We start from the raw sequence: 24,283 nt of genomic DNA, 5'->3' as shown, positions 1-24,283 counted from the left end.
CTTCACGAGCGAGTGTGATCGATGTAGGAAACGGGTTTTTGACATTTATGTATGGAATTTGCTATTCTAATTGCTCGCCTTCGACTACATCGTACGCCCTCGCCTTCGATTCTATGTGTCAAACGGAAAAGCGTCTCCGGTGTAGCTTTTCTCTACGATGCACCATCGATGCACGAGTTAAATTTCGTTGTAAACATAGAAAAACTTTAAAAGAAAGGTGAAAATGTGAGTTTTATTTTGTTATTTTCTATAGTAAGTATAATTAAATGATAAAAAAATATCTGAGTTAACTATTTATCGTTTTTCACTTCAGATGGCTGCTCGCTTAGCTCAAGTACATTTTTCTTATTAGAAGAAGCTAAACAAGAGGAATACAAAATAAAAAGGCGTGCAAAAGGTTGTCAAATACGTGGTCTTCGTCTGCTCTCGACAGACGCATTATGTAAAAATATTTAGTATCACGGAGGAACTTGTGGCAATGTTAGAAAGGGATTTGCTCCCCTACATCAAGAGCTAGTCGTGCAGTGGTGTACTTATGTATTATTTGGAGTTTAAAACGAAGATTTAGATGCCTTCTAGTTCATAGCGATTATGGTCCAGGGATGGTGGCCAGAAGATTCATTATACTTAGCATGTTGCATGCACGTTTTACACAACATACTACAACATTACCAGCGTTGTCATTGCCAAATGACATAATCCGAGAAGAACATAGGATAATGAGCATGCTGCAAAGGAATCCTCGTCAAAGCAGAGCAGAGGGCTTAGAAGAAGGACAAAGGTGCCGAGAACTCCTTGCTAATCGCTCGTGGCGTGCAAGACAGATGCAATAATAAATAAAAGAGTAGATTTAGATAGCTGGAAAGACTACAAAACATGTGTATTCGCTTCATCTTCGGCCTACGAAAATATGATCATGTATCAGAGTTCCGTGCTAAACTAAAGTGGCTGCCAGTATCTCGGCGGAGGGAGATGCACGCTTTGTCGCTCCTATATCGTATTCTGTACTACCCTCAAACACCATCATACTTAAAAGAACGGTTTTCCTATCTTGGTGAGAACCATCAGTTCTCCCTCCGCTCCAGCACCGACAATAAGCTTATGACTCCACACAGCCGCACGGTATACTATGGTAACTCTTTCACCACTAACAGTGTCAAGCTCTGGAATTCTCTCCCAGCTGAAATACGTCAGGCGAAATCCTTAAACACCTTCAAAAATCGTTTGAAGAACTATTATTTATCTATGTAAACAGAATTATGTAGTATATTATAGAGATATGTATATGGGTATATATAATTATATTTATTTGTGTATTATTTGAATGTACTGTGTATGTAGTCTAATTTATAATAATAACTAGGGCCATTTTCGGCTGCCGCACCAACCCGTGCTTTCGTGATTCCTTTCGTCAAAGGTTGCCTGGAAGAGATCGCTTTAGCGATAAGGCCGCCTTTGCATGCTACATCTATTAGAATAAGATCCTGTATTGTGTTTTTTCAATGTTTACTTTGTGTTGTGTGCAATAAAGTGTCAATAAATAAATAAATAAATAAAATAATTCTCAATTTCAAAGCCTTTATTTATTCCTTATCTTAATCTTAACTATTTACATATATTTTAATGTTATATACATTTTATATCTTATACCGTGTGTGTGTTAGTGTTTTTCAATAGTAAATTAAAATATATTTTATTGCATTACTCGTTCATTTGTTTTTAATATTTGTGTGGAAAAGATAATAAAAGTGCAGTATAAACTTAGTTTACCTTTTTTTTAACCATAGAAAAACAGACAGGTTTTGTTATAGACTTTTGGTAGAAAAAAATGAAATAATTCCCACAGGATTTAAAAGCTTCTCAACTGCTAGAGGCTCAGGAATTTGAGTGTCTTCCACTGCTTGAGAAGAATTCATGATCATCGTGATCAACCCATAGCCGGCTCACTGCAGAGCACGGGTCTCCTCTTAGAGTGATAAGGGGTTTGGCTATAATCTACCACGCTGGCTATGTGCAAATTGGTAGACTCGCACACCTTTGAGAATATTATGGAGAACTCTCAGGCATGCAGGTTTCCTCACGATCTTCTTCTTGACCGTTAAAGCAAGTGATATTGGATAAAAAGCACAAAACTCCGAAAAGTTAGAGGTGCGTGCCCGGAATCGAACCCCCGACCTCCGATTAGAAGGTGGACGTCCTAACCACAAGTCTATCACAGCTCACGAGAACTTTTCGGAGTTATGTGCTTTTTAAGTAATAAAATATTACTTGCTTTAACAGTGAAGGAAAACATCGTGATGAAACCTGCATGCCTGAGAGTTCCCCATAATGTTGTCAAAGGTGTGTAAAGTGTACCAATCCGCACATGACCAGCGTGGTAGACTATGGCCAAAACCCTTCTCACTCTGAGAGGAGACCCGTACGTACTCTGTGGTGAGCCGGCGATGGGTTGATCATGATGATGATGATGATGAATCTCCCTTGTGAGTTCTTCGCCTGCAACAGCCACAGTTGAGATATTATGAAAGAGTTGAAATAATTAACTAATCAAAAAAAAACCGTAGGTATATTTTATACTAGCTTATGCTTGCGACTTCGGCCGCGTGGACTACACAAATTTCAAACCAATATTTCACCCCCTTAGGGGTTGAATTTTCAAAAATCCTTTCTTAGTGGATGTCTACGTCATAATAGCTATCTGCATGCCAAATTTCAGACCGATCCGTTCAGTAGTTTGAGCTGTGCTTTGATAGATCAGTCAGTCACCTTTTTCTTTTATACATAGGTATAAAAGCTAGTATAGACTAGCTGATGCCCGCGACTTCGTCCGCGTGGAATTACGTTTTTCAAAATCCCACGGGAACTCTTTGATTTTCCGGGATAAAAAGAGCCTATGTCACTCTCCAAGTCTATCTATACCCATGCAAAAAATCACGTCAATCCGTTGCACCGTTGCGACGTGATTGAAGGACAAACCAACAAACTAACAAACCAACAAACAAACACACTTTCGCATTTATATAATGGTACGGATATAATATACAATAATATTATACACACCGCAGGCTCCAAATAACTCTCCAAGTGTGGTAAACTTTCATCATTTATATATCATTCTGAAATAAGAAAAAAAATAGTACTATATATTATTATTTCAAATAATTTTCCATATTAATTACGTACCCATACTAGCCATACCTAATACCTACTTAAACTTTTAATGCGAAAGTGTGTCTATCTGTCTGCTAGCTTTTCACGGTCCAAAAATTAAACCAATTTTGATGAAATGTGCAGAATATTAGCTTACATCCCAAGGACGGACATAAGCTAGATACTTTTTATCCCAGAAAATCAAAGAGTTCCCACAGGATTCTTAAAGGGCCATCTATTGTATATATATATGCATTTATTTGTAATTTGGTACAGAGGTAGCTTGCATCCCGGAAATTGACATAGACAACTTCTTATCTCAGAAAAGCAGAGTTCCAACAGGATTTAAATATTCATTTATAGAGATAACATAGATAACAGACAATTCAAAATCTTCCTATCCTGTTGCAAAACTTTCTCCACCCATAAGAGAAACAATTATTAGGTATTTGCTCAAGGTTATTTAGCTCTGCTACTGCTATATTTTCATCCATACCACTGCCTGTTCTTTCTTCTAGCAATAACCATGCTACTGCATTTTCTCTTTGCATCATCCTTTTTATCTTTCCAATACTGTATTGTATGACAACATTTAACACTAGGTAGGTACTAACATTTATACTCTGCTTAGAAAGTAGATTGTGTCTTTGAAAATAATATTTACATACCGTTTGCTATTGTTGCCATGTTTTGATGCAGCCATTTATATTCATCCAATATTGTCCAACTTCTTGGTGATGCTTGGTCACTACGGTCTCTAGCAAGGGCAGTGCGAGCGTGCCCAGTTGCTGACCATGGTTTTTACTCCATAAATTTGAACAATTTTTCAAGTTGAGCAGTGGATGGGGCAATATTGCGAGGCACTGAAATTTATTATTAAATCGTTGGTCAGCACCGAAAGAACAGTTTGATAGGCAGTCTGACACAAGGTTAAAACCACTGATATCGGAGTAAATTAAGTTTAATTTAATACTCACTTGTATTTTAAAACAAAACACGATAAAACGACGTACAAAGACGAAGTTCACGCACTATTTGTTGAGTTGTTGTGACGACCTATGAAGTCACCAAGGCAGTAAAGGAATTATAAGTGCTCCACTAACCACTTGATTTATTACGTGCAGTTTGTTTTAAGACTAGAGATTTTGTCGAGTAATCGTTTTTCTAGGGTGTAGGTGATCATTAATTTACCAATACCATTTTTAATTTTGTGCTGGCTGACATCTTGCACGGCGGGAAGCAACTTTTTTTTTAATGATGCAAAACAAAGGCAAAGGTCTCCTGCCTATGTCCAAGATTTTTTTAAATAATGATAATTTCTCATAGTATTTTGCATTTATTGCTTTAACTTTGTATAAAAATAGCAAAGGTAATCAGAAATGAATTTTAAACCCACTATAAATGCCATATTTCGTAATCGTAACTTTTTATCGGTATGAAAATAAAAATAGGATGACATCACTGGCTCATCCGAGATAACATCGTAGAGCCCGTCTCAACCATAAGATCACCGATGAGCTTAAAGCCACTACAGAATCACAAATTTACAACCGTTGCTGGCCTGGTCGATCTGTACGATGTTACCTCGCAGACCGCATCGATGTTGGCAACGTTGAACCGTTCTTTAGAGAATCACATAGCTGACTCCTGTGGATGCTTCGGTGTCGAGCGAAACGTGGTCGACTGTGTTTTGATGGTGTTGCGTGGCGGTGGTCCTTTATGGATGGCTGGCTTTTCCTCCATATTTAGCAGTGGGAGGGTGGGTGTTGCATATCGCATGCTATATGTTGCACCATACATATTATTTTTCTTTTTGAGCGGATTATAGCAAATTAAGCTTTTTGTTCCTTGATTATGACACTTGTGTTATCTGATTATCTTCCCGCTTCCAATTCATTTCCCATCAAGCGATTTCGATCACAAAGCTTTTTAAACGTCTACGTCACTGGAGTGGCGCTCCCATTAATTGTTACGTTGGTATGCCAATAACGTTTTCCATTTCGGTCGCGTTCCGTTTTGCGATTAATCAAACGGCCTTTAGATTTGGTCAAACGGCTTTGTTACAAATTTTATCAAACAAAAAGCAATCATTTATTCTTATCGAAGCTAATGGTGCTGTTGTTATTTATAGATGACTAGCTAAAATGCGCCAGCATCAATATAAATAAGGATACAGCCTACACAGATATGGCAATCTTCTCAATATGACACGGTCCACCTTTTGGTGAAAATTGAAATAAAATCTGATTTAGACTTAAGTAGACTTACTTAATATACTTTTTGAGAAGACACATGCGACGAATTGATTTACCACTTTAGGGATTTGATATAGCAAGCGTTCCCGGCGCTTGCAACGAGTATAATATTATCAAGTCCCTTATACTTAGTACTACAAGTTTGTAACGACAAACCCTTAAACAACTCTTGCTGTATTTTTAATAGAACTTTTCTAGTTTCATTTCCTGAAAGAAAATGGTCTATTTTAGTCGTTATTCGATTAGGTTTTTCATCGTTATCGTCGTTTAAACCGAAAGACATTCACACTTTGTAGGGATTTCCGTACTCCTCTTTCCGATCCGATTACTTGGTAGAGTAATTTTATTAGAATTGGTTAAAATGTGGTATACGACACTATTTTATTTTATGTAAGTGGGTTACGTTTCCTTTTACTGCTAAATCGTAAAACATGTCACCACTTGCATGTTAGTAATTAAGTCAATGCAATTCGGTGCGCCGGCGCAAGAAAGTGAGTGGCCTGTTTGAATATGGTAGTAAGAACGCAACGCGTGGCTCTATTCCAGGGCTATGAAAAGAGTTTAAATTATAAAAAGATAAATATAATTTATTTGATAAAATAAAATTGTGACAGGAATATTTCAGAATCAAATATGGACAACTTTACTTAATCTGGACTGTATAAAATATCAGAAAAGACGGGGAAAATCTACCTTATATTATGAGAATAATCGCTTCATTTAAATTATCATTGAACATACTATTCTGATTTTTTTACATTATTATTATTTAAACTTTCTGAGGTAAATTTGTAATGAACGGTAACTTTTATTTCCATAAAGTAATTTTTAACTGTATCTATTGTTATCACACTTATATTTGCCGCCTTTGAAACAGACGTCACGTGATCGGTTGCGTCAACATTTTGAGTCGATTGTACAAATACGCGTGGTTGATAGTTTGAAAGTCAGTCTGCGTCTCGCTCGCAGACTCATTCGACTATTAAATGCTTTGCGTTTAGGTCATTTTAATTGATTGGTTGTAGTAGTAATTTTGGGCCCTGATCAGGTTAATGTTGTAGTTAGGTTAGTTTAAAGATTAAACCTCTCGGTAAGCTCTCCGCGTGTGACCAATGTCTGCGCGCAAGTTTAAAGGAGAGGACAGTCCAATAACCAATCCAAAAATAGCTTATAATGCCCTGCCTTTCTGTCTAACTTTTTAACTCACTTCTGGTACCTTTTACTATTCTTTATTGTAGCGCATGCGTTAAATGTTAATGTATACGTAGATGAACTGCTTATTAATAGATGTAGATTAATTATTATTGTTTGTATCAACCCTAACTGCTAATGCACGCTAAACACGTCGCACACGCATTCTCTCTTTGTATGTCTACAGCCATTGCGCTAAGAATGCACATTGAAAATGGTTACTCAATTCTATATTTAGTTTAATAAGTCAAGAATTCAACCAGGTGCATGAGGATATTAACACGACCATATGTATCGGTTACTTGATACTTTATAACACTTGATTGCGTATGTCCCGTGCTCCTTTAAATTCTAGACTAGGTGACGTCTACTTATAGTGTGAAGCCATACTGCCGACTTCCTGTATCAAAAACTAGCGACCCGCCCCGGCTTCGCACGGGCGCGGCGCATGCCACGGAAGTTCTCAGATGGCATGATTTTTTCTGACTTAATTCACAATTATCATAAAGCTAGTAGCTTATTATTATTAGTAGCTTATTTTCGTAAAATGTTCACGCTGTGCTTTTTAATCTTCTTAGTTAATCCCTCTTTGTATTGGTGAAAACCGTATGTTTTTTTTTAGTATCTTGCAGAAGTCCACTTGCTTCGAGGATTTAGAGTGCGTCGACACTTGGCCTAATATTATCTGAAGCTGAACCGTCTATCTTTGGGTACACGTTTATGATCAATGTTGCAAAATGTGTATTAAAATCTTCCATAGCCGTCTGCTAAGAAAGGATTTTTGAAAATTCAATCCCTAAAGGGGTAAAATAGGGGTTTGAAATTTTTGTATTCCACGCGGACGAAGTCGCGAGTGTAAGCTAGTTAACTATAATATACTGGTACCGTATGAGATCCTTGGAGTTCTCACCTAACTTACCGCCTTCCTTGGGGAACAGCAAGTTAAGTTGGTACCTACTTCAGAACTTCATAGTTTACGAATAAGCAGGTCCTGTACGAGAGTTTAATAAACCACCAAGTTATATACAGACATTCCTATAATATTATGAAAATAACAGACTTGGACCTTGTTATTCTTAAACCCAAGTTTGTAAAACACAAATTAATGATTATGAAGGTGTATTTGAAAAGAGCAACCGCCGAGTTTCTTGCTGGTTCTTCTCGGCAGGAAAGGCATTTCGAACCAGTGTTAGATGCATTTGACGATTCAAAAGTACTTATAAAAGTTTAATTGAAAGAAAAATATTTTTATTGATTTATTTATGTAAAATTGAGATAGGTATATACTACTCTACTGCTGCATCGATTCTAACTAATTCCCATCATCCATGATACAATATTTTAATTGTTATTCAGACCAAGCGCGCATAGTGTTTATACTCACTTGGAGATATAAAGTGCGCAGAAACCATCCCACTGCCATACACTTTAAATGATAATATTAATCTGCAGAACACAATTATTGTAAGCGTAGCGATAATAGTGTGAAATAGTTATAACTCAGTACAATATCGCCATCAATTCATGTGTGGCCATAGTGTGGGTATTGATTAATATCTGAGGACCAAGTTGCCAGACTAACTATTCCGCACAGTCGTCGAAATTTGTTGGGTAGGGAACTCGGAAAGTGTCGTTAACGAAACATATTAGAAATTAGTTTCGTTACTTACCCTAATCGACCTGAACGGTAAGTTTTACTGTCACTTTGATGTCAGAAACAACACGAATATCTCAGAATGAAACCTCTCAGAAGAAAAAGAAGCTATAGTCCACCACGCTGGCCAAGTGCAGATTGGCACATCACACAAAACATTAAGAAGAACTCTCAGACATGCCGGTTTCCTCTCGATGTTTTTCTTCCCCGTTAAAGCCAGTGAATCCGCACATAACTCCGAAAAGTTAGAAGTGCGTACCCGGTATTAAACCCCGAACCAACGAACTGGAGGCCGACGTCTTTAACCACTAAGATATTATTACCGCTCACTGTAAAAATCCATGCTCTTATTATTCTGAACAAACATTCCCGAAGATTTGTGGAGGTTCCAAGATTGCCTACTTTGAAAATTATTGGCAAGAAGTAGGCACTTCGTAGCGTATAACCTTTAGTACTGATTTAGTTCAGTGAGCAGTCACTATTTTCTTCGTGTAGGGACAATAAGTACCTATTTGCGTCTTTTCCATAATATTTTTAACAAACATAATGACGAACACAGATCACAAAATGTACTCCGTGCATACGAATGTTTTCAAACCCTTTATATTTAATCTAAAACATTCCAGGTCTTCTACATAGCTTTAAAACTCAAAACGAGACTGATATAAGTATATATAACACAAGTTAAATTAAACTTTAAACACAATGTTCTCGTGCAAAAAACAAGTGCAACTACAGGCATCAACGCTGCAAAAGGCTATTATTTAACAAGAGATGAAGTAATGGCAAAGGCGAATTGCGTGTGTCTTTTCCACGGCATTTTGTTCAGTAATCCAATAGTGGAAGATAAAAGTGGAGGAGATAAAAGGGGTGCCCTAATGGAATTAAACAACGGTGGAAACGGGGTTGGTCGGTTGCCGTAAGCCGGACTTGCGGAATGTCTGTGTTTGTCGGGATCGCTCCGTGTTTATAAGTTGGCGGATTTTTAGACGAACTTAGGAATTTCGCTTCAAAGTTGCCGGATGATGTTGTTTAAATACCATGTGAAATTATAAAGCAGTTTGAATATCTTTATACATGTAATATTTTAAAATCTGCATGTAGAAATGGCTCCGTTTATGATTTAGTTTCTATAGTACTCGCTTCTAAGTTTTGAGCAGATGTTTTTGTTTGAATACATTTTGAAATTATTTATTAGCAATTTGAATCAATTTATACTCTATCATGTAAAACCTAAAAACTTGCGTCGTTGACGTAGCTCCATTTATAATAAATTATAATTAGTTTCAATAAGTACTCCAACTTGTTTATTACTAATGTATTTAACTAATAGGTAGGTACTGCTGGTGAGAATTTTTATTTATAAATTTAAAAAAAAACCAGATATTTTTCTCACATTTTAAGAAACGGGAGTTCTATATTATACATTAGACATTATGGATTGACAAACGTCACAAAGTAAATTTCATCTTTTCCAAAGAATTTCTATATAAAAAAATACACAAGAAATAGGAGAGCTATTTTGGTACCAGCGATCCGTTATTTATTTAGACGAAAAGCAAAAGACTCACTACAGAATTATGTCTGATTTGTAGGTCGATTAGTACAGGCTTAACTATCTTGCCCGCTGCCAATAGGTCAATCATTTTACTAGGGTTGTTAACTTGCAATTTCTTTTGCTACCATTAGTAAAAATTATCGTTACGGTAAAAAAATTACAGGGCTGGTAAAGGCCGTTAAAAAAATATAATGTAGTCGACAGGTATCCATATATAATATATAAAAGGAAAAGCTGACTGACTGACTAATCTATCAACGCACAGCTCAAATTATTGGAGGGGTTAGGCTGAAATTTGGCTTGCAGATAGATAGCTTTTATGACGTAGACATCTGCTAAAAAAGGATTTTTGAAAATTCAACCCCTAAGGGGGTAAAATAGGGGTACGAAATTTGTGGAGTCTACCCGGATAAAGCCGCGGGAATAAGCTAGTTTAATTATATTTGCTACAGTTTGGTAGAGATAGTTTGCTTTCTGTTCCGGAAAATCGAAGGATTCCCTTGAAATTTTCCCTCTGCCAGTCCGCACTTGGCCAGCGCGAGTCGTGGAATATGGTATGGTATGGTGAGGTAGATAATGAAATGTTTTCAGTTTCAAATGATACCGTTTGTTTAGCTATGTGAAAACGGTAATAAACTATAGTGATTAGTGATAATTGCTCGGTTTGCCTAATTGTTGGTTCTATAGACTTGTAAGGGACTGGAATTGTACGATCACGTAATAACAAATAGGTTAATAAATCATCTGCTAACTATTGTTTCAATTAATTAATTGAACGCCAGTATTAAATTTACTGTTTGAATAATAACAACTATGAGTGGTAAAATATTAATTTCACATTCAGTAGCTTATTATTATCCATTCAATTAGTTTAATCTAAAACCAAAGTCGACAAATACCTACGTAGATTATTGATGCGATGCAAATGCACTAATTATATTTTAGGTCCGCTAACGTTGTATGCTGACAGTATGTTGTCCGTTTCGGTATGACTAAAGGTTATTTCCCAATTGTTACGAGAACAAACCAAATACTGAGAGCAAATTCATATTTATGCACTCCACTGGCACCGATTCCGTTGTCTTTCTCTAAACTAAATTTAAAGTATCTGCATCCTTTTCTTTTTAACAATGCTAAAAAGGGACAGAACATGAACTTTACATTTAAAGACTCAAAATTTTAGTGCACGCTACAAATTTAAAAAGTAGCAGTATAAAAATCACGAGTTGTACCATCTAAAAATAAAATTTTAAACTGTCAAACTGCGTCTGTCCGTTTCATATTACATTAGTAAGAAGAGTAGGCATGCGAATACTCTAAAATAAGTTGTGCTCAGAATCAGTACCATTATCTATTTATAATGTCTCCTAATCAACTCAGAAATTAACTCACCAGATTTTTGTACTTACTTATTTCAAAATAAGTAAAAATCAATTGATATAACTGCCTATATTATGAATACGAAACTGTGTTTGTTTGTTGGTTTACTGGTTTGTTGGCCTGCCCGTTAACCTGCATGGGTATAGTCAAAAGCCTGGAGAGTGACATAGGCTTTTTATACCGGAAAATCAAAGAGTTTCTACGGGATCTTTAAAACCTAAATTGACGTGGATGAAGTTGCGGGCATCAGCTAGTGACTAATTGAATCACTCCAACATGTCTGAAACTACATAAAAACGTGTTCAGATCACTATAATATAAGTAATTAAAAAAAGTTTTCTTAAGTGGAACTAATAGGAGACCTTTACAAAAATGTGGCTCGTGCCAACCCTATTGTACCGCTGCACCTGTCGTCATCGCTCAGCGCCACTGCGCCAACATCTGTCGGCACATGCACTTTTTATTTTTCACCTTGTTTTTTTACTCTTTTAGTCCCTAATTGCGTAGTAACAGACGGTCCACATTTAGTATACTGTCACACAATGCATATTAAGCAACTGTACGTAAGTGTAATAATATACCTAGTGTCAAGCTATAAATGTAATTCCAAGATCAATTATTAGGACACGTCTCGACTAACCTGGTGACGAGCAGAGCGATGCGCGGATGATAGGAATTAGACCAATAAGAATTTGAGAGATGGTATGCTATTTCGTCTATTTTGCTATTTCTTCATCTCTGATTGGTCATTTCTTGGCTCTTGCATGTCTCTTCTTGGCGTCAGTGAAAATGAATCCCAATCGATCAATGCGGTGGGCGGCAATTTATTTAATCTGTACTCGAAAGTCAAATACGCCGAAAAAAATATGTGGATGGCGTTACGAGTAGTGAGGTACGCCTGTAATTTCATTAATTTTTAAGAGGTTTCTTTATTCTTCAGGTAGAATCATGCGAATCAGAGATTTTGTATTGGGCATTTTTCTAACAAAGTATCGGAACTCTAACGGAGCCAAAATAAGGGAAGCCTTTACTTTTGTCGGAAATGTCCTAAGTTGACATGACTACATTCCTAATGCATTTTACAAACTCAATGCTATTTTAACGAGTTCACAACTGAAGAGTACAGTTTTAGTTTAGCTTCTTTTTTATTCAGTAAGTGGTTGGGTCTACTCTTCACGCACTGTCACTTAGCACTTTGACAGGAGATGCAATTAATCACGGTTATTACAGCGTGTCTGTACTAGTTAGTGAGTCTGAGAGACGTCTGTAAAATATAATGAACTAGGAATGTTCTAAAACTTAATTTCTAATTATTTTTTATCATTACGATGAGGGTAGGGAAATCGCCCCTCTTGAGAACGGTCCTCTCTAAGAATGAGAAGGGTTTAGGCCATAGATTTATGAAACTTTAATAAAATGTAGTTGACGAGCACATCACAAGCAATACAATAAAATGCATTTTCAGAATTGACGCCAAGCTACAATAAAATTGGTAGTTCTTACTAATTGTAATTTAGACATTACTTTAAATAAATTAAAAAATGCATTACTAATGTATAATTAATTAACTTAAGTAGTAAGTTTATGTATTCTTACCACTGGCTCTAGGACGAACATTATAGTTTATTTTTATACGTGTGATCCGCGAGTTGCTTAGAGTTAATCTCAGAATTGGTCTGTTTTTACACTCAAGTCGTTTCAAAGACGTATTAGTCTATTTTCTGAAATAGATTTCTTTTTATTTATGAGAGTTTTTCTTTTATTTTAATAAATGATTTTTAAATTCTTCCTGTCTTCGGATATTTTTAATGATTTATTGGTGTTAGAGTCCGAGTTGCGAAATAAAAGTTTTGTAATACCTACCTTTTTATTGGGTTAGACAAAATGCTTGGCATACATTATCTATTGTGGACAGAGTTAAATTTAGTTTTATTGCTTTTTCAAATGTAGGTATGTGAAGGAATAGATAGATTGCCCTTCGTGTCTATTTAGTTCTAAGGGGATTTCCAAGGTTTTTCGTCGACTAAGCTACTTATAACTATCTAGAATATTTTAGATGCAAGTCCAGCATTTGTCGTCTATTGGTTGATGATGACGAGTGACGACGACGAACGACATAAAGTGCACGCCCGTCTCATAACAGTAGTCGTAACTCTCCGGGCGTGTACTTTAGAACCCGCTCAGACGCCGCTGAAATTTTGACGCGACATAGCGTTCGGTGTTTCAAGGTGTGATTCTGGTCATAATGTTTAAAAGGAAAAGATGACTGTCGGCCGTCGGGTATTTACTGTCAAAACAGCCTAGTAATAGTCAGTACGGTGATAGCTTAGTGGTTAAGACGTTGGCCTCCTATTCGACGGTTCGAGGGTTCAACCCCTCGTACGCACTACTAGCTTTTCGGAGTTATGTCTGTTTTAAGCAATTAAATATCACTTGCTTTAACGGTGAAAGAAAACACAGTGAGGCAACCGGCTTGCCTAAGAGTTCTCCATAATAATATTCTCAATGACATGTGAAGTCTGCGGACCAATCCACACTTTGCGGCCAGCGTGATTATGGCCAAACTATTCTCATTCTGAGCATAGACTCATTCTCAGTAGTCAGTAGGGAGCCGTCGATGAGTTGATGATGACAATGAATAGTAAATCTATCTCTGTTGTGGCTCAACATCACCACAACATCACTGCGAAATGTTAATGCGGGATATAATGTTTGGAAAATTGAAAAAAAAATCCAATAGGCAATGTTGACGTGAAAATGCCGTCAGTCAGTGGAACAAAAGTCATAATAATGTGACGTGCTCGTGGCTTTTACTGACGTAGCAAATTTAATATTTGCCCGCGATGGCTGTTGTGACGGGAGGGGGGAGTGGAAAAAGGAAGAAGGAAGAAGGGGAACGGAGGGTCAGGGTAACACATTTTTCTTATTGCTCCGAATATTGATAAAAATCTTATTTATAAAGTAGATACTTATCTCTAAAGCTTATCCGGACCTGAAGTCATCTGTTTGAATTTATTGCCCACTTCATTTAAACCCTTAATTTATCTTACTTTTCACAACAGCAAAGTCCTTCATATCAAGATCACAGATTATTTTTATTACATTGAAGTTTTATTTGTTTAGTTAGCTGATAATGGTATCTATTATACACAGATGAACTAATTTGAAAGCTCTAAAACGATTGGTGTTCTTTTGTACAGTTTTCTGCAGGTTCTTCCTACTTTTCAAGATTTGTCAGATCACCAGAAACGGACATGGATATTTTTGTTTCGGAAAATCAAAGTTTTCACCGGATTCTTAAAAAAACGGAAATCCACGTGGGGGAAGTCGAAGAGACAGACATAGGATACTTTTATCCCGAAAAATTAAAGATTTTACGCGGTTGAAGTCTCGGGCTTCATCTAGTGTTTTAAAAAAATCTGTTCATTAGGACCATTCTCACATACTCGTACTTTTTGTCGGGGTTTACGATTATGGCTATTTTAAGTTGTTTCGAGAATTTTAATTAGATTTGTAACGTTCCATGTTAATATACGCTAAGCTTTTAATGAAAGCCGTTAGCAATAAGCTCAATCGAAATATTTCAATAAAGCGCGTTTAACGTTTAGTATGCCTTTGAGACGGGCGGAGCAGAATAGGAATCGAATTCTCGTTCGTAATAAAGCGAATATCGGAAATTGAATAAAGAACAAAGTGGCGTTCGGAAATTAGCTCCAAGAGTTTTGAATTTGGAGCGCACAAGTCGGGATCATGACCGGAATTGCGTCAGACGGCGGAGTTTCTGAGAAGTTCGTAAGCCGAGCGCGACTCGCAAGGCTGCCCCGTGTTTAGTTCAACGCTCAGCGTGGCTCAGCAGCTACGGCAGGTGGAGTCGCATTAACCTTGATACGGTTGCGGCATAGCTTACGCGTATTGCGTCGGGTAATCGCATAATAAGTGAACGATTTATGTGGGAACTTTATTTATGCCTATCACTTTGAATTCTTATATTATGGCTTCGCTAAAATATAAACCTTATTAAACACACGCAAGATCAGTTAATAGAAGTAGGGTCTAGGGACTTTTGAGCTCTGTAATATTTCTCTTTATAGGAACGGGAAATTTCTTGAGCAGTTTGTGAGTGTCCTTGATGAGAGACTGTGTAGGTATTTGGCGTATATTTAGTAAATTCTTAAGACTATGTACTTATTTTATTAACTTATGATCATCAAAAACTTTGATTTGATTTGATTTTCTATTTTAAAATTCGGAAAAAATTTTTACTTGGCGAATACAAGAAAATATATTTTATTAAGATTGAATTAGATTCCCGAATACCTTTACAGCAAATCTGAATAGGCATCTTTTGGGCAAGCGCGCTCCAACCTATATGAAAATCTGCTTTGAATAAGTGAAGAGGATTTTGGAAGGGATTGTAGTTTATATAAGTAATATACCTACTACTAGGTATGTGCGAAGAGAGTGTTCAAGTAATCGTCCTAATAACATCAGCATTCGTGAAAAGTTATGAGTTTTGTCTAGTTTTGCTGGCTAAGTAATTGCCAAGATATGGAGCGTCAAGCCTTTAAATTTTCTCTTGCTTTCATATCTGCGAGAGTTTAATCTGCAATCTAGTTATCTCTGCAAACATATGATAGTAATCACGACATCGTAATTTAATATAACGTGTTGCCGGCTCGGTTGTAGGCCGCGTGCACATTGCCAGAGCTGGGCTAATTTGTTTATCGGAATTGTGACGATGTTTTTTCAAGCAGGCCATGAGTTGAAAAGTGTCAGAGCGATATTTTTGTGTGAAATATGCTTTTTAATTTATGTGTAGGTATAAATTTTAGCCATACTGATATTATAAATGCGAAAGTGTGTCTGTCTGTCTACTTTCTCATGGACCATCCGCTCGACCAATTTTGACGAAATTTAGTATAGACAGTTTGCGTTCCGAAGAAGAGAGAGAGAGAGAGTAGAAGAATATAGGCTACTTCAAAAAGAGCCAAAGAGTTCCCGCGGGGTTTTTATAACCTAAATTAGGCATCATCTAGTAATTTATATATGGATTTAACAAGACTTACTAACCATCCAATTCGCCTGGCAGTGTAGTTGACAATGCCGCAGGTGATCTGACGACTAAAGAGAAAGTATATACTGGATAATTAGCTGAGACTCATGGAGGTTTCCCGCTGGGGAAGTTGTCTTTAATCATACCAATCTGTCCTCCAACCAATCTGCTTATAGTCCACCGACTGATCGCATGATCAGGCACAAGAACTAAATAAAATAAAAAAAATATGGATGTAGTAAGTATGTCGTTGCGCTAAAAGTAATATAATTTACTTTTTGAACATAGAAGTGACTAATTGGTTATTTCTAATATAGGTAAGCTTCCTTCAAATGGCGACTGGCGTATAGAGAGAGGCCGCATCTGTCAAATAACAGATAGGGGGGACCTTATAAAAGTAAATTTTATATATTTTATCTACTTATTGTATCATACAAAAAGTTAAACAAAAAAGGTTCTGATTCGATTCCTACATCACAAAATCATATTTTTAATATCTCCGAAGATCATATCGTCCAAAATCGTACGCGTAATAAAATATTGAAATGAAGAATTTTATATCAATTCGTATCGAGATTGCGAAAAGTAGAGACAAAGCAATGTTATTTCTTATGTCTGACAAATCACTTTCTCTGAAATATTAGATTGGATTTGGATGTTTTACAAAGGAGAACACGACCATTTGTCTTTGAATTGTTCGGCTTTGATGTCGTAGGCAATCTTTATTCTCAATGGGCGATCTGAATAGTTATTGAATAGGGAAAAAGTTGACTTGTACATGTTGCAAGGATATTGTGAAAGCTGTGATACTTGTATTGTAAATAATGTAATATCTCTATCTCTCTCGAGAGATATTTTTGTCGAGCATCTTCACTTCTTAGTTCTTACAAACTCATGGAATAGGTTCAGTGAAATTATAATTATTATATCGGAGGGATACTGAGGATCATTGTACCTACTTGTATATGAATTCGTAGCTTATTCCCGTGACTTTGTCCGCGTGGATCACACATATTTCAAATCCCTATTTTACACACTTAGGTGTTGACTTTCAAAAATCCTTTCTTAGCAGATGTCTACGTCATAATAGCTTCTTCTTCTTCTTTCGTTTTCGCATTTAAACGTTTCCGTCTGTTGTGCGTGCATTGCCCCTCCCCGCTGAAGTCTTCACTCCAGCCATCCAAGCTCGCTCCAGAAGCCGAGTCATAATAGCTATGTGCTTGCCAAATTTCAGCCCGATCCGTCCAGTATTTTGAGCTGTGCGTTGATAGATCAGTCAGTCAGTCAGTCACCTTTTCCTTTTATATATTTAGATAGATATCTACATAGGGTATAAAAAGATAAACTGACTACCTTATTAATTCTACCGAGATATAAACTAAACTTAATAAAAATGTAGTAGCTATTCATTCAAATAAAAGCATTTCACAAATACTATTAATGTACACAAATAAACCTGCGTAATAATCTGAAACGAATTTTTTAACGTTTCGAATGATTTTAAAATGTAAATTGAGCGTATTTTTATCGCAAATAAATTTCAGTATAAATAATATTAATATTCAAATTCAAAAATATTTGGTAACAGGTCTAAAATATTAATATCGTAAACATTGTCAAAATTGGCACTTTGGAAATAATTTAGGAACTGTAACTAGAATATTATTACGTTAACGATGATATTTCATGTTCACTAGCGCGTTCCGTCCAGACAAGCGGCATTATTTTATTGAAATAACTTCGTATGTGTTACAGTCAATGCCCGAAGTTTCACCACTTCAAGGTTTTACTAGGCAATTCTCAAATCTGATCTAGTCATAAGTAAGTCAAACCTTTGCCTTTGCCTTTTTAGCGGACACACGGATTTTTATTATTTTGTTGAAAATACATATGCTTAGCATTTTCTAATTCGTAGCTTCTTATGTTTATTTTAAATTTCTATTTATTTTTATTTTTATTTGTATTTTTTACTGTGTTGATACTCTATATAAACCTTTTTTCATTTAGTGAAGAGAAGTTTCCTTAGCACGATCCGCACCGCTCTTCATACAAACGTTGTTTGATTCTTATTTGTATATTAACCAATCTAACTCAATGTAGACATGTTCTAGAAACTGTGTCTGTGATTTACCAGACTGATTTTTACGGTAAGAATTTTACGGAATAAAAATATGTAGTTTCAAAATCTCAAAGATTTGTATGTAAATCTTCAAGGTCAAGTAACTTTAACTTCCTCTTAAGCCTACCTATGACTTTTTGGTCATATAATGACAAAGACCTAAAATGTTAGTCCTGACGTTTGACTATAGCCAAACGTAGGAACGCCGAAACTGTAACTTTTGACGCATATATATATATATATGTAGGTACGTATCATAATCATAGTATCGATATCGATATGGATACAGCCGATCGTTTTTCGTAAACCGTGTGAGCCGGATTACCCTCCGTAATGTCTTGATGTCGGGCATCTGCCACGGCCCCGAACGATTCCGAGCAGATGTTTTTATATTTTTTATGTAATACCGAACTTCGAAGCGTATGATATTATACAAATTGCGGATTCCGCCTGAGTTATTTTTAAGTACGTGCGCAATAAATTTAATATGTTGCGTCGGTATTAGGTTTGTAAGGTATGTCGAAATCGGTATTTCTTTTCAGAATCGAAAGGATTTTGTTCCTAATTAATTTTACTCATACATTTTATATATTGATATGGATCATGGATGGGCAATGGGTTAGACATTTATTCTCTCTACCTATATTCATTATCTACTAGATGATGCCTGCGACATTGTCGGAGTTTGTTCTCAAAGTTTTTCAAAATACCGTGGGCCGTAGCCTGTATCCGTTCCCAGGGGCAACCACTGAATTTCTTGCTGGATTCAAAAACACGTAACTTTTTTCTTTTTTTTTATATTGTGATAATTATTTTTGACTAATCAAAACTACTACTTCGAACATAGGTAAGTACATAAATTAATACATATTGCTGTTACCAATAACTGCATAGTACGAATTATAATAATACCTACCGCAATCATACTCAGTATGTTGCAGTTAATAAACTCATTCGCCAAATTTATTTTTACTCGCCGATGGGTGGTACTACTTAATATAATTACCGAGTGATTTACTAATTTTATTTATACAATATTTCACTATCGTTATAATGTTATGACTCATGTGTTATATTTCGCATGTGACATTTTAGTTTATTATTATAGGTCAACGGGAAGATATAAACCATGAATAATTACACATACCTTCTGATGTAGATATTTAAATTGTTATGAATTTTCATTAATCTATTTTTTTTATTAATTTATATATCCAGTTTGTTTTCCGGATCCGGTATGGGTAATTGGTTTTTCTTGCGTGTTACTACCCCAACCGTACCTATCACAAAACCAATCAGGCACCTATTTAGATCCTATTACTCTACCCCGAAGTTAAGTTAACTTTAGACTTGTTTATGGACGTACTTGTCCATATTTGTTGCAGTTTTTCTCGTTACCATCTTAGGACCGACGCATATTGACAAAGTGGTGTGCATTCCAGTGTTTTTGATTACAATCTAAACTCCCTTTAAATTGGAATTTAAATAAAAGTATATTAAATCCTTTAATATGAGTTTTTAGTTTAACAATAGGAAGGATATTACGATAAATATTATAAGAAAAATAATTAAGTAAACTTATGTAAACGACTCACCTGGTTTCTCTACACCAGATGAAAACTTGCAGCAGCGTTTCATATTAATATAACAACAGTCGAGCCTGCTGGCTATCATAGAATGACAGGACTCAGTGCACTAGAGAAAATAGGCACATAAAGCCAGTCATGTTTACATATAATAAGTACAGAATACAGATCAGCTTTCTCTGCGAGATAAAGCCAGAGCGTCAATTTGCTCATAATTTCGATAGTACTTAGCGTCGTTTGGGGTAATTTTGGACATAGAGCTTAAGATATTATATAGTGGCTATAACAGAAGTTGAACTGTAACTTAAGCTTTTTTTTGTTAAAACACCATACTTTGTAGAGATTATATAAGCCGAGCTAAATTTGCCTCAGAACCAGTGGCAGGGGGCTGAATATTTCAAGTCAATTTATTTTTCGTTGATTCAAGATTTATTGATCTCGATGGATTACTAAAGCCGAGGACGGGATACATCACCACATCGCGGTGTTGCGTCGTGCTACGACGCGGCATCGTGCCGTGCTACAGTGCGGCACGTAGCTAATTCACGTCATGCGCCCGACGTCTGGTTCAGTAAGTAGGTCGGCGCCTGGCGGCTGATTCAGTCAGTAAAGTTGATTTTTTTGATCCTAGTACTAGTATATCTCCATAGGTTTGACAGGTTTCTAAATAAAATATAATTTTCAAAACTTGAAATTGACATTCTGAAATATTACCATATTTAACGTTTATACATGGCATGGCATATTTTCAACGCCTCTCTCAAAACGTTTCCACATTATTCCTGATACAAAAGTATGGGTTTGATTTGATGAAGTAGGTACTTTCAAGAATAAAAAACAAAAGGTTCCTTTTGATGCATCTTCTTAACAATAGATACCTTAAGAAGAATACGTCTTAAGGATGATTTATGCCAACACGTGGTGGTTTGTGTTCGTGATGTTTTGAATCCGTGCCTCATCCGCGCCCTGAACGTGGCACGGCTCGTGGCACTGCTCGTGCCCGCCACGTGTAGGCATAAATCATCCCTTATGGTTATGCGGTCCATGTCTACAAAATATGCTTCTATTTAACGCGACGGAGATGATCGCGCATATCGTGTTGAACCGTAGCATGACACGACGCGACGTGCCGCCATAGAAAAAGCACGCGTCGCGCCGTGGTACCTAATGTATCCAAGCCCTAGCAGTCAAATAACGATGAAGGCTATCATATCAACGTTGTGTAAAGAATTAAACGAATTAAAATATTTCGGCCCGAATTCTTGGACACTCTCCAACTAGATTCAGGTGTAAAAAAAAAGAGAGATCTGTTTGATATTTATTACAAACGATTTAAAATACAGAACCGCGACAAGATACGTGACATCGTTATTAGGTATATTGTATCTATCTATATTAGCAACACTCTGAGCACAGCGCTCAGCGCTGCTTTTCTACCGATAAAACGTTGATATAGCCACAAGAGAGATGTGTCGCATTGAGTGTGCTTGGACTGCTCCCATTAGAAATTTTGACAGCTTCAAACATGATTGTAAAATAAAAACGATTTAGCTTCTGTAACATCCCATAAACACATTATTACCATCGTAACAAGCACTCTCGTGTGGCGTTCCCAATGTGGTTTTAATTTCCGATTGTGTCTATTTAGGAAACTATATTTTAAAATTGCTTCGGATCCATAATATTTAAGCTCATAACTCGTGGGAAGCTTACGGATGTGAATGATATAATGTAGTTTGTTCTTGACGAAGCAAAATTTTAGCCCTAATACCTAATTCAGTCTCAAGATATCGACCATAGCTCCAGAAAGATGATAGAAAGATCATGAAGAACTAGCCTTATTTTTTAAACGCGAGGTTCGTTTAGACTGTAGATCCCTTGATCGCTTTTCTGGAACAAGTAAAGGTATTATCAGTGGCCAGAAGGTCACTAGGTAGCCTATTCATGATATTCTGTACTAGTTTATAATCAAGCCTGGGTCATATATTTTCTACTTGAATAATTATTATTATTGTCTTTCTATCCGTTGCGTCACCGCCTTTAATAGTCATAACAATCAAAATGTAAATACGACCATAAAAACTTATTGTTGTAATAACGAAATAGCAGCCGACTTAAAACAGAATAGGAACTAGTTACCTATGCGTATTATGAGTAATAGGTAGGTATTACGAAATTGCGATAGCCATAATGGCCATGTAATTTGTTAAATTTATTACAAGTGTTGTGTCATAATGTATGATTATTTTGACCATGGAGCAAGGAATCAGCTTAGCTTATTTTGACTGAATCAGCTGACTTAATTAAACATTAGTTATTAAGTACTTAAGAACAAAAAAGAACATAACACTCTTCGCGTTGCGCAATTGTGTAAAAAACAAATGTGAAGTTTATTTTGATCAAATATTTTTGATGATCAAATCAGAAATGACGAAATCCGTAGTTTTAAGTCGAGTAACCGATTGCGAAGCTGTAGTGACAATAAACGTTGGGGTCCCAAGGTGCTAGGAAAGGGACCTCGCAGCACTGATAGAGCCCCAGTAGGTGTAACATCATCATCACGATTAACCCATCGCCGGCTCACTACAGAGCACGGGTCTCCTCTCAGAGTTAGAAGGGTTTTGGTCATAGTCTACCTCGCTGGCCAAGTGCGGATTGGCAGTAGGTGTATAGATGACATCAAACGAGTCCCAGACCGCAACGAGACTTATGTCCAGCTGTGGAGTGGAAGTCTATCGGTTGACGACAACGACGAATATTTATGTGAAACTTGCGATTGACACTATCTCAGTTTGTACTACCTACTCCTTTTTGAATTAATTTTCACATTACTGTTGAAAGATATTAAAACGCCTCTATTTTTCTGTATATTTTTCAGAGCCTAACTTTTGCGTTGTAACAAGAGACGCCATTTATTTAAACGTTGTGGAGTAAACTCTCTATACCCTTAAGGTACTTACTATTAAGTATTCTTTAATATAACTCACGTACGGGTTTTATAAAAATAGTCGCGTCCGCTAGTTCAGCGTGAACACGTAGGTACTATAACAGAACCTGCACTATATTTAAATCACTCTCTAGGTCTGTGTAAGATGGCTGTTCCCCACGTGTGTTGAAACTAAGAGCATTCATGACTATTCGTATGTATTCACTCGTTCGCAGCCGTTGTTGTTTGTAAACGCTGCGCTGCAATCCGGTAGCGCTGTCCCGGTGTTTAATAAATAGGTCGATATTTCTATCGATATAAAACTTTGATAAAGTGTTTGTAAATAACAGTAATGTTTGTAAAAATGTAAACTTTTTACTAACCCAACCAATGTCAGGTATTGTTTATTGCAGAAAGTTTTGTAACTTTAGTCCGCGACAAGCTAAGATAGCAATCGGGGTGTGAGGCGGAGGGACGCTCGCGGGACACTCGCACGTCGCCCGCACCGAGTACGGGACGTAGAAGCTGTGCGGGTGTGCAGGGTGTTCCCTCCCCTATTGCCATCTCGACCTGTGGCGTTATATAGGTACATGTCGTGTCCGTAAAACACTTTTTTATCATATTGGCTGAAATGAATTTAGTACCTAATTAGTTAAAAACAATTAATATTTTTTATGTTGGCAGATAATGCATTAAAATTATACACGCATCAATCAAAGCAATTATGTTTAATATATTAGTTTGCGTGAGAAACTTTAGTTATCGGTTATCACGACAGGGAGCTGTGAAAAACTGCTAATATTAATCACAAACGAGCCACAGTATGAAACAAGGCTAACTCTTTTCTGTAAAATAATTAGCAAGTTTATAATTAAAATTTTATTAGAATAACTAGTTGTTTGAAGTAAACTGGTTTTAATTAATAAAAGTTGGCCTCATTTATTTATCGTTACGTCCTTATTATACTTTGTTGTAATAACAAAATACATAAAATTAACATAATATTGTACCAAAGGTACTAGGCAGGCATAATTTTGAATTTTATCTTGCAAATTAGTTTAAGTAATTAAATTTTTTTTAAATGGTAAAGTGAGTTTCATGTTTTCTATTTATTTACATGAAAGAAATTATTTTTAAATTTAAATAAATTATTTCGATATCCGTTTGTTTTGCGTCACTAGTTGGATACTTTTTCTCACAAACAGTTACTAATGAGCTGTGTTACGTTTAGTGTAGAAGGAACAATACAATGGAAGCTTTAATGTATATTTGAGCAACAATTTAAAATATTTACTATTAAGGAAACGATCGCAAATATTTGAATCAGTTTTATGTTATAGGAAAACGTGTTTATTTATAAACCCTTTTTCTTTCTATTGTGACGGCTGCCGGTCTCTTTTAATATCCGTCT

At 36.2% G+C, this 24,283-nt stretch overlaps 1 protein-coding gene and 1 long non-coding RNA gene across 2 annotated transcripts in view; one reads left to right on the top strand and one right to left on the bottom strand.

Annotated features, from left to right (window-relative positions):
• Nucleotides 1-24,283, top strand: part of cpo (couch potato) — a 272,957-nt gene that overhangs the window by 82,904 nt on the left and 165,770 nt on the right. The window lies entirely within an intron of this gene.
• LOC138402976 (uncharacterized) lies at nucleotides 1,562-4,217 on the bottom strand. Its single transcript, XR_011237285.1, has 4 exons — nucleotides 4,128-4,217; nucleotides 3,819-4,013; nucleotides 3,061-3,116; nucleotides 1,562-2,496 (listed from the first exon to the last, which is right to left on the bottom strand). It is a non-coding gene; the product is annotated as an uncharacterized lncRNA (long non-coding RNA).

The sequence above is a fragment of the Maniola hyperantus genome, chromosome 11 (genome assembly GCF_902806685.2).
Source record: "Maniola hyperantus chromosome 11, iAphHyp1.2, whole genome shotgun sequence".
NCBI classification, from domain to species: Eukaryota; Metazoa; Arthropoda; class Insecta; order Lepidoptera; family Nymphalidae; genus Maniola; species Maniola hyperantus.
This window is presented reverse-complemented; position numbering and strand designations above follow the sequence as displayed.